The following is a 9,173-nucleotide window of genomic DNA, read 5'->3' on the forward strand; positions in this document are numbered from 1 at the left end:
TATGGTTTTATTTCTGCCCGTTCCACCTAAGTTTTTAACTAATTTCTTAGGATAATTCTTTTCTTTCTGCTCCCAAGGGTTGGGGGCGGGGCTGTTGCTTTTCCATTTCTCTGGACAACTACTCCTTTGGGTTGAAGCACCTTAAATTCAGAGTATGAGGGTGCCGGGAGACTCCAAAACATGCTTATGGTGTAGGCATGAAAGTGACTAATTTCCAAGTAGTAAATAAATGATGTTCTAGAGGTCTTTGGGAGTAGAGGTGAGCTTTACTTTGAGGAATTTCTTTTGGGTCTTGCAGAGTTGTGAAATACGTTTTAATACTATGCTATATTAAAACTAGATAAAACTGAAATTGAACCATTGATCAAAAGAAAAATAAGCGAAAAGTGTAGCCCAGAACATCACTACTCCCATCTTAAGAGAAACTCAGACCTGTTACTGACCAGCTGCTCTCCATATATGGCTAGTCCTCATGAAGACATTGCATAATGTTTCCCAGATCTCCCTGAATGTAAGTGACATGCAGGGTGATTGAGGAGTTAAGAGTTTAATCTTAGAATCAGCTTTGAGAAGGTATTAAGCAGAATCTTTGTCTTCTGAAGACATGCCTTGCAAGACATTCAAAAAGTGGGTTCAGCTGTTCAACCAAGGAAATGTCTAAGAGGATAATGCAAGCCCAATGACAATGATCATTTCTTGGAAGTTTGGATGAAATTGTCTTAAGAAATAATAAGGCTCCCATTACAGAGATAAGATGCCGTGTTGGCTAATAGTATAATGCGATAGCTGTTGTTTTGTGATACGATTGGCTCTGACATCAATTATCATCCATTCCACTGATCCAAACTCCACAAACAATGCTAATGAAGGGGACATGGAAGTTCAACATGCTGTTAATGAGGTGTTTTTTAAAATCCTGTAGTTTTATCTTTAATGTTAAGTTTGATATGAACGTTATTTATATTATCAGTATTTCCATGATATATGTCTCCTATTTCATGTATTAATAAATGCCAACTGTAGTATTCATTAAAGCTCTGAGCTAGAATAGAGAAACTGTGTGGGTGTTTGATGTTGAAACAAAAACACTCTTGTAAATGGTAGGATTTTACACAACATTGATATTTGTTCTTCAGTATCTATCTTGGTTACTTTATTTCTCATTGTCTTCAAGATGGGGGGGGCACTTAAATTCCCTGAGTTTTGAGACAAATATAGTCCTTCATTTCTTGCTTTTCAGATACAATACATTTTCTGAGACTAAAACTTTGCTTGGCCAATGAAAATCGCTCAATGTTCAGATTGATACTTTTCTATAGTGAGATAGAAACAATATCAAAGGTTTCACTCTTTTACATTAATCTGCAGGTCTGGCTAACAACAGCGGAATTGCACACGAATGGGTGCAATTCTTGTATTTCAACTACAAATCTCCAAACTCAAATCTCCAATTTTTCCCCAGGTGATTCTGACTAGTGACTCTTCTTATGTCTCAAAATATGAATGTTTTAGGGTTTGCATAGCACGCTCCTACCCAGCCACGTCTGAGAGCCGCTGCTAGCTGGAACGAACTGAGGCAAACAAACATGTTTCTTGTCATGTGGGTATTTCTGTGGAAATCTGGGCTTGCCTGTTGTTCTAGTTTGCTTTCTGTTGTACTAAACTCTTTGACCAAAAGCAACTTGGGGAGCAAAGAGTTTATTTCAGATTACAGGTTATAGTCTATCATCCCGGGAAGCCAATAAGAAAATGAAGACATAAACCTAAGCATAATCTAATTGAGGAAAGCTACTTCCTGGCTCACGCTCTGTTACTTTCTTAATATAGGTCAGTCCCATTTGCCTAGGAATAGCACTGCCTACAGTGGACTGGGCCCTTCCACATCAATTAGAAATCTAGAAAATCCCCACAGACATGCCCCTGGGCCGATCTGATGAGAGCAATTGCCTGTTCCCCGGTGTGTCAACTGGGCCGAGACAAAGCTGCCGGATGTGAGCTTCTGGTAGGAAGATGGGGCTGGTGTGCAACTGGTACAAGGTGAAAGTTAGAGTTTAGTTAATCTTGGCGGGAGCAGTCTCTGTAGGGGACCCATCTTCAGGCTGAAACTTCTGGGGCGGCAGCCACCGGGAAGAAAGCAGTGGTGGATGTTTCCTGCATAAACTGTCATTACTGGGACCAGATGAAAGCTTTGCCATCCTTCTGAGCTCACTGGAGGAAGAAGGCTCTGCCACCTCCGCGAGGCTAATGCACTGTTTTTTGTTTTTTGTTTTTTTTTTTTTTTGACGTAACCGTGCTTGTGTCAAACAATACTCGTTTACTCAGGATTTCACTTACCCTCAACACTCCTGTCTCAGCCTCCTGTGTACTAGAGTGACAGGCATAACCCACAATTCCTGTCTGACTTTTATAGTCGTTACTAGAAATTCGGGAGTGTTAGAAACGGAGGATACTCTGGTCATTTTCATTTTGGATAGGCAAATGTGGTAAGGAGAACAATGTGATTTGTAGAAAAGCTGAAATAAATTGGAGGCATAGTTTTGATTCCTTTCGCGCCACAATTCTGAGTTCTTTGCCAGAATTTTCATATGTTGCTATGTGTGATCTATTATGGCTAGTATATTAAAGACAGAATTTGTGGATGAGACATTTTAAAAATAAACAGAGTACTTATTCATTATCTTGGGCATCACTTTTCATTTAAGTAAAAACAATAATAAAGCTGTGGGCTGTATACCTGGAGCTATACCGTACAGTAGCATTCAAAACTCTAAAAACCAGAGACAATTTTTGTGCCCATAAGAATGAGGGTGATTTAGTGAACAAGGATATGTTCACTTGATAGACTAATACACAGCTGTCTGAGGAAGAGCTCTATGAACTAATTTGAACTGAATTACTGGACATTCAAGTAATAAGATAAATCTAAAAGAATATTCATGCTATGAAACTCTGTAATAAAGAAGACAAAGTAAGAAAGATGCTTTTTGTTCATCTGTATAGAATAAATTCAGGGAAGTATTTATTAAGTATTAATTAAGTATTAAAAGCTGAAGTGATTGTTATTTATAGGAGGTAGAAGAGAAATAAATAGAAAGGGTAGCAGGAAGAGAGGATATATTCTTTCATACAACACGAAATTGAAACTGAGCAAAACAAGCTCTTAATTAAGTAATTAAGACCAACAGGAATCCAATAGACTACAAACACTAATGCAGGAGTAAAGTTGAATTAAACGAAGAGCAGGAAAGGCCTGCCCAACGCCTCTCTGCCCTGGGTGGTGGAAGACGACCACCTGGCGCCATTACAATGAGCAACTCTAAGGTGGGGAAATGGCAGAGAAAGAGAAGCAGAGCAGCTCATGTGCTGTGGAGAGAGGGGAAACTGAGGAAGTCAAGGGGGTGAGCCACAGGCTGATGTGGGTGGCCTGCTTGCCACCCGTGGCCATGGTGATTTCTGGGTCCAGGCTTCTGCCCAGTACCACGTCTGGATCTGTAGTCCTACCATAGCCAGGGGCTTTGTTGATGTCTGTGGCTCGTGTTGCCCCCAAAGGCCACACGATTGCCGAGGGTCTGGACTGCCATCTGAGGCCATGTTGGTGTTCAAGGGCCCTTCTGCCTTCGTGGCCTTGCAGATCTGGGTGGCACACGTTGCCTCCCAAGCCCATACTATAGCTGGGGTCTGTGTTGATGCCTGTGACCCATATTACTACTGGGGACCTTGCGAGCCATGCGGGTTGAAAGAATCATGCCGTTCGAAACCCAAGTGCTACGCTGAGCTGACCCCACCCTTCACTGGGAGATCTGGTCCTGCCCAACACTGGCCTCGGCAGCTGGAGCGCTGGCCCCACCCCACATAGGAGAGCTGAACTCATTCCTCACCATAGGTGTGGGTGAACCACCTGAAGGTGTGGATGTAGGAGAGGGGGCTATGGCCCTTGCCTGAGGGCGGTGGTCATAAGATGCTGAAAAACTCTGTTTTGTTTCTGTCACACGTGTCGTGTTTATGGCACGCGTGTGGTTTCCGGCACGCATGCCGCATCAGACACAAGTGCCGTCCCCGACATGCGTGCCGTTTCAGTCACGCGTGTGATTTCCGCCACACGTGCCGCTTCGTGACGTTTCTGTCATACGTTTTGACCCTACCACATGTGTCATATCCGCCATGCGCGGCGCTTTTTGTCATGCATGTCGTTTCTGGCACGGGTGTCGTATCTAGCGTGTGGTTTTGGTATGTGTGTCGTTTTTGTCATGCGTGTCTTGTTCTGTCAGTTCAAACTGGTTCAGACCAGTTAAGACTGGTTCAAGCCGGTTCTATGATCTGCTGAAGTGCATGAAGGTACTGGCCCTGTGGAACCAGAGGTGCATGCTCTCCACGGCTTGGGGCAACCTCAGGATATCCAAGATGAGTTTTGGTGTTGTACCAGAAGTCAGAGAGGCCTTGAAGCAGACCAACAAGTCAGTGCAATGAGCATTTGCCAGTAAAGCTATTTGAACACCACATGACACACCACATGACACACCACATGGGAGCTCCCATTGCCACTAAGATGAATGAAGAAATAATGGAGAGGTGGGAAAGATGGAGCAAAGTGAGCTTTTCTTTTTTGTTTGTTGTTTTATTCTAATTAATATTGTTATTTTTTTAAAAAATTGGGGGGTGTGCTGCAAGAGTCAAGGGAGGGTATTGAGGGACTGGGAAATGAATGGGGTCTGTGTGCATTTTATGACATTCTCAAAGAATCAATGAAAAGTTAAGATTTAAAAAAACAAAGACCATGATAACATTGGGGGAATTAAGAAATCTAAAGATAGGGCTGGAGAGATGGCTCAGCGCTTAACCGCACTGACTGTTCTTCCAGAGGTCCTGAGTTCAATTCCTAGCAACCATATGATGGCTCACTACCATCTATAATGAGATTGGGTGCCCTCTTCTGGGGTGCAGGTATGCAGGCAGGCTGTACATAATAAATAAATAAATCTTAAAAAAGATAAAGATAAACTTAAATTATGAAGGAAAACAAAGATACAACTCCCCATGCAGTGATCTAGTGGAAGTGCTTCCTCAGGAATATGGGTTATGGATTTTAAAAAACCTGTCTCTATTCATTATACTTAGATGGACATATATAATACTCCATGTTGTAGACAATGAGACCAGAGTTTTCTCTTGTGGATGTTAGTGACTAATAGAATTAATTTATATTTCAGTATTACTGGAAGTCACTTTAAACACAGGTCTTTGTGTGAATGCTGGCAGGACAGCATATATACATGTCTATCTAATGTCTTCTTTCTCAGCTGACCGCATAGAGTAGTCTACTCCTTGGAGGTAATTACCACACTGACAAGGCTTTTATACACTGTTCACCAACAAAAGGAACTAGTGTTCCTTACTGATGTTTGTTGAATTCCATGGCTAGGGTGTGGGGAACTATAGAACGGGCCTGGATTATGTGCAAGGTGAGAAAAATGAAGTTGGGGAAAAAAGAAAAGAAAGGAAAAGAAAGATGGAAGTTTCCTGAAACCTGAAAGCCAGGTAATCTCAAGGAATTGGTAATGGCCAGAGTTAGTACTAGTTGACAAAAGGATAAGAATAAAAGGAAGAATTTGATTTTGATTTTAACTCATAGAATTGCATATATACATATGTGTATTTTTACAAGAATACAATGAAGAATAAGAATAATTTGATTTGATTTTAACCAATAGAATGATATATAAATATATAGCTATATTTATATATTTTTATAAAAAATATATAAATATAGCTATATATTTACAAATAAATAGAGGTGTTGAAAATGTTCAAATGGTTTAAGTCTAATAGATATGGAAGGAAAGAAGCAGACTATCATACAATCCCTCTTATGTTCTTATAAATGCAATCTATGATGAATGTGGAAGAACAGGATTCCCAGAGTTTTGCATATCTTCCCAGAAACATCTATTAGCTCTGAAGAAAAAGATAATGCATTCATAGTGAAGAATTCCCATAGACATCATATTGACCTAGTAGGGTAAATTTCACAAAGTGACAAGATCTGTCTGTCTGTGCCTTTCTTGCCTCATATCAAGAAGTATGCTTCATCATTTGGGTAATGTTTCCTGGGGGAAAAAAAAAGATGTATCTCCAAGTTTGAGTTTCTGTTGCTCTCATAAACACCATGGGAAAAAAGCAACTTGGGGAGCATCTTAGTCACTATTCTGTGACTGTGAAGAGACACCCTGACCAAGACAACTCTTATAAAAGAGAGTATTTAACTGGGGGCTTGCTTACAGTTTCAGAGTATTAGTGAAGTATGGCAGGCATGGTGCTAGAGAAGCAGAGAGAGAGAGAGAGAGAGAGAGAGAGAGAGAGAGAGAGAGAGAGAGAGAGAGAGAGAGAGAGAGAGAGAGAGGTGGGGCTGGGGCTGGCATGGGCTTTTAAAATCTTAAAAGCCTGGAGAAACACTTTCTCCAGCAAGGCCACACCTCCTAATCCTCCTAATCTTATCAAAGAGTTCCACTCCTTGGCTACTAAGCCTTCAAATATATGAGCACAAGGGGGCTATTTTCATTCAAATGACCACAGGGAGGAAAAGTTTGTTTGTTTGTTTTTTTTTTAATCCTACTTCTTAAAGTCCATCACTGAGTTGAGTCAAGCCACGAACTCAACTCAAGGCAGGAACCTGAAGGTACCATGTAGGAAAATTGCTTACGGGCTTGTTCCCATTGGCTCATATTCAGCCAACTTTCTCATTCAACCCAGAACCATTTCCACCAAGGATGGCCTTCCCTATAGTGGACTGGACCTCTCACGTCAATCAGCAATCAAGAAGGTCTCTCATTAGACATGGTCACAGGACAGACACTGAGTCATACTTCAGTTGAGACCCCACAACTTGTCAGGTGATTCTGGGTTACGTCAATTTGACAATAGAAACATGCCAGGATGATACATAAAACACAAAAGATAACATAAAAGTGAAAACATCAGACAAATGCCAATCCAAGGGCAGTCTTCAAAATGAGTGATCATGACTGGGGATGCGAGCTAATGGTGGAGTACGTAGTTAGAGCACACAAGGAATAGTGTGCAGTCCTCACCTGAGCTCGGTCTTCAAAAGATGAGAATGAACCATTACAGGCTGGAAGAGACAAAAGAAAAAATAAAAATTAAAGTTTGTGATATTCTGAATCATGTCCAAGAGTCAACAAAGGACGCTAGCAGGGAAATCTGCAGAACTTGGAAAAATATCTGAAGTTTAGTTAACATTGTATCAATGTCCTTTTCCTGTTTTTGATAAGGATAAACAGTTATGTAAAATACCAACACCACTGAAAGCCAGTTGAGGGAAAGAAGAAAATTCTTGAGTGCTTCTTGCAACTTTTCTACTGATTTAAAAATAATTCAGAGTAAAACTTATTTCACCAGCTGGGGAAAATAATAAAAATATGATATTTTTGTGGTAGGTTTTTCTTTTTTCTTTTCTTTTTTTTCTGAGACAGGGTTTATCTGTGTAACAACAGTTATGTCCTGAAACTATCTTTGTAGACCAGGTTGGCCTCAAACTTGCAGAGATTTACTTGCCTCTGCCTCTTGAGCGCTGGGATTAAAGGTGTGCACCACCACCATCTGGCAGAATTTTCATTCTTGTGTCTAAATCTTCATGCTTTCTAAATTTCTATTGTAAGGGTGTCCATTTTATGAGCAAAGATCATGTTTATTTCAAAATGTGACTAAGCTTTTGTTTTGATTTGTTTCTGTGCTAATTTCCTCAAATATTCAGATACTGTTCCTCTTATCATAACCTGGACTTTCGTTGAAATGATTTTCCATTCATTTAGTTTTCTCTTCATTTATTATGTATATGTATCCTTGAACAATATGGTTCTATTGTCTTTGCTTCAATTATTTGTAATAATAGTATAACTAGTGTTTTGTGCCTTGATTTTTTTCCACCTTTTCCTTTCTTCTCAACAAGGATTGTTTTTAGTGTTTCGTTTTTGATTGGGCAGTTGCTGTTCTATTTCTGAGGCAGAAGGTTGGTCTGTCAGCAGGGAAGTCCTGATCTTCCTGCTGGAGCATGAGCATCTGAATCCACACCACCCCTACAGGTCTAGTTTGCCTTTTTCTTGTGTAGAGGCTGCTTCATTAAAAAAGAAAGAAAGAAAGAAAGAAAGAAAGAAAGAAAGAAAGAAAGAAAGAAAGAAAGAAAGAAAGAAAAGTAGCCCAGCATGCCTGTTCACAGAGGCTCATGAATGTGCTCACAGTTCTATGATGCCGATAATTTGTAGCCTTGGACTCCTGAGCTGTCCTAGGCAGTGCTGCTGGTACCGCTAAGTATGATACAGACAGACACACATGGAGGTCACTTCACGACTCTCTTTAGCCATTCAAGCTTTTGATGCCCCTAGAGCAAGGGCCAGAAGTATGAAAAGAGTCTTGGAGGTTTCCCGCTCCCTGCACCGTGTCTACCTAGTTGTAGCCCTGAACATCAGGGCGCAAGGATAAACTAACTCCTCGGTTCCCTATCTGAACTTCTGGTGCACCAGCTCCGTAGGAGCATTAGACTCTTCGCCACTGACCGAAATGGAAGGGACTTAAGAGAAGTGAGATCGGCCTGTGCTCATGGCTTTAGAACGCTCAGTGATGGCTCCACGGGTGTGAGTTTGTCGGTACAGACATCGTAGTGGCAGGAGTGTGTGGTGGAGGACACTTCTTGTCTCGTGGTAGCTGGGAACTAGGGAAAGGAGGAGTCCTGTAGGAGATCCATCTTCCCAGGGCGCCCTCCTACCTCCCCATTTCCCCTAGGTGAGTCCCACCTTCAACTTTCACCACTTCCTGGTCATCCCTCATTGTCAACCCCGCAGGGGACTAGCTCATTAGGTCTAGTCACTTTCCAGGAGACCATCAGCCTGCAAGGCACCAGTAGGTGAGTGTGTGGCCTGACCTTTCAAATGGAAACTCTGAGTGGTCAGAGGAAGGAAAATGGTTTCTTTAAGCTGCTGAGTTTTGATGTTCTTTGTTACACATTGTGGAGAGCCTAAACAGTAGCGGTTTACACTTACTGCCGTTTAGTACCTGACTAGTTGTTATTCTTTTTAGGAACCCATTTTATTAATAACCTTCATTATGAAGCACATTTTGTATCAAATACATTCACACGTATGTGACTTATTTAAGTGTGGAGG

The sequence above is a fragment of the Arvicola amphibius genome, chromosome 6, assembly GCF_903992535.2.
Source record: "Arvicola amphibius chromosome 6, mArvAmp1.2, whole genome shotgun sequence".
NCBI classification, from domain to species: domain Eukaryota; kingdom Metazoa; phylum Chordata; class Mammalia; order Rodentia; family Cricetidae; genus Arvicola; species Arvicola amphibius.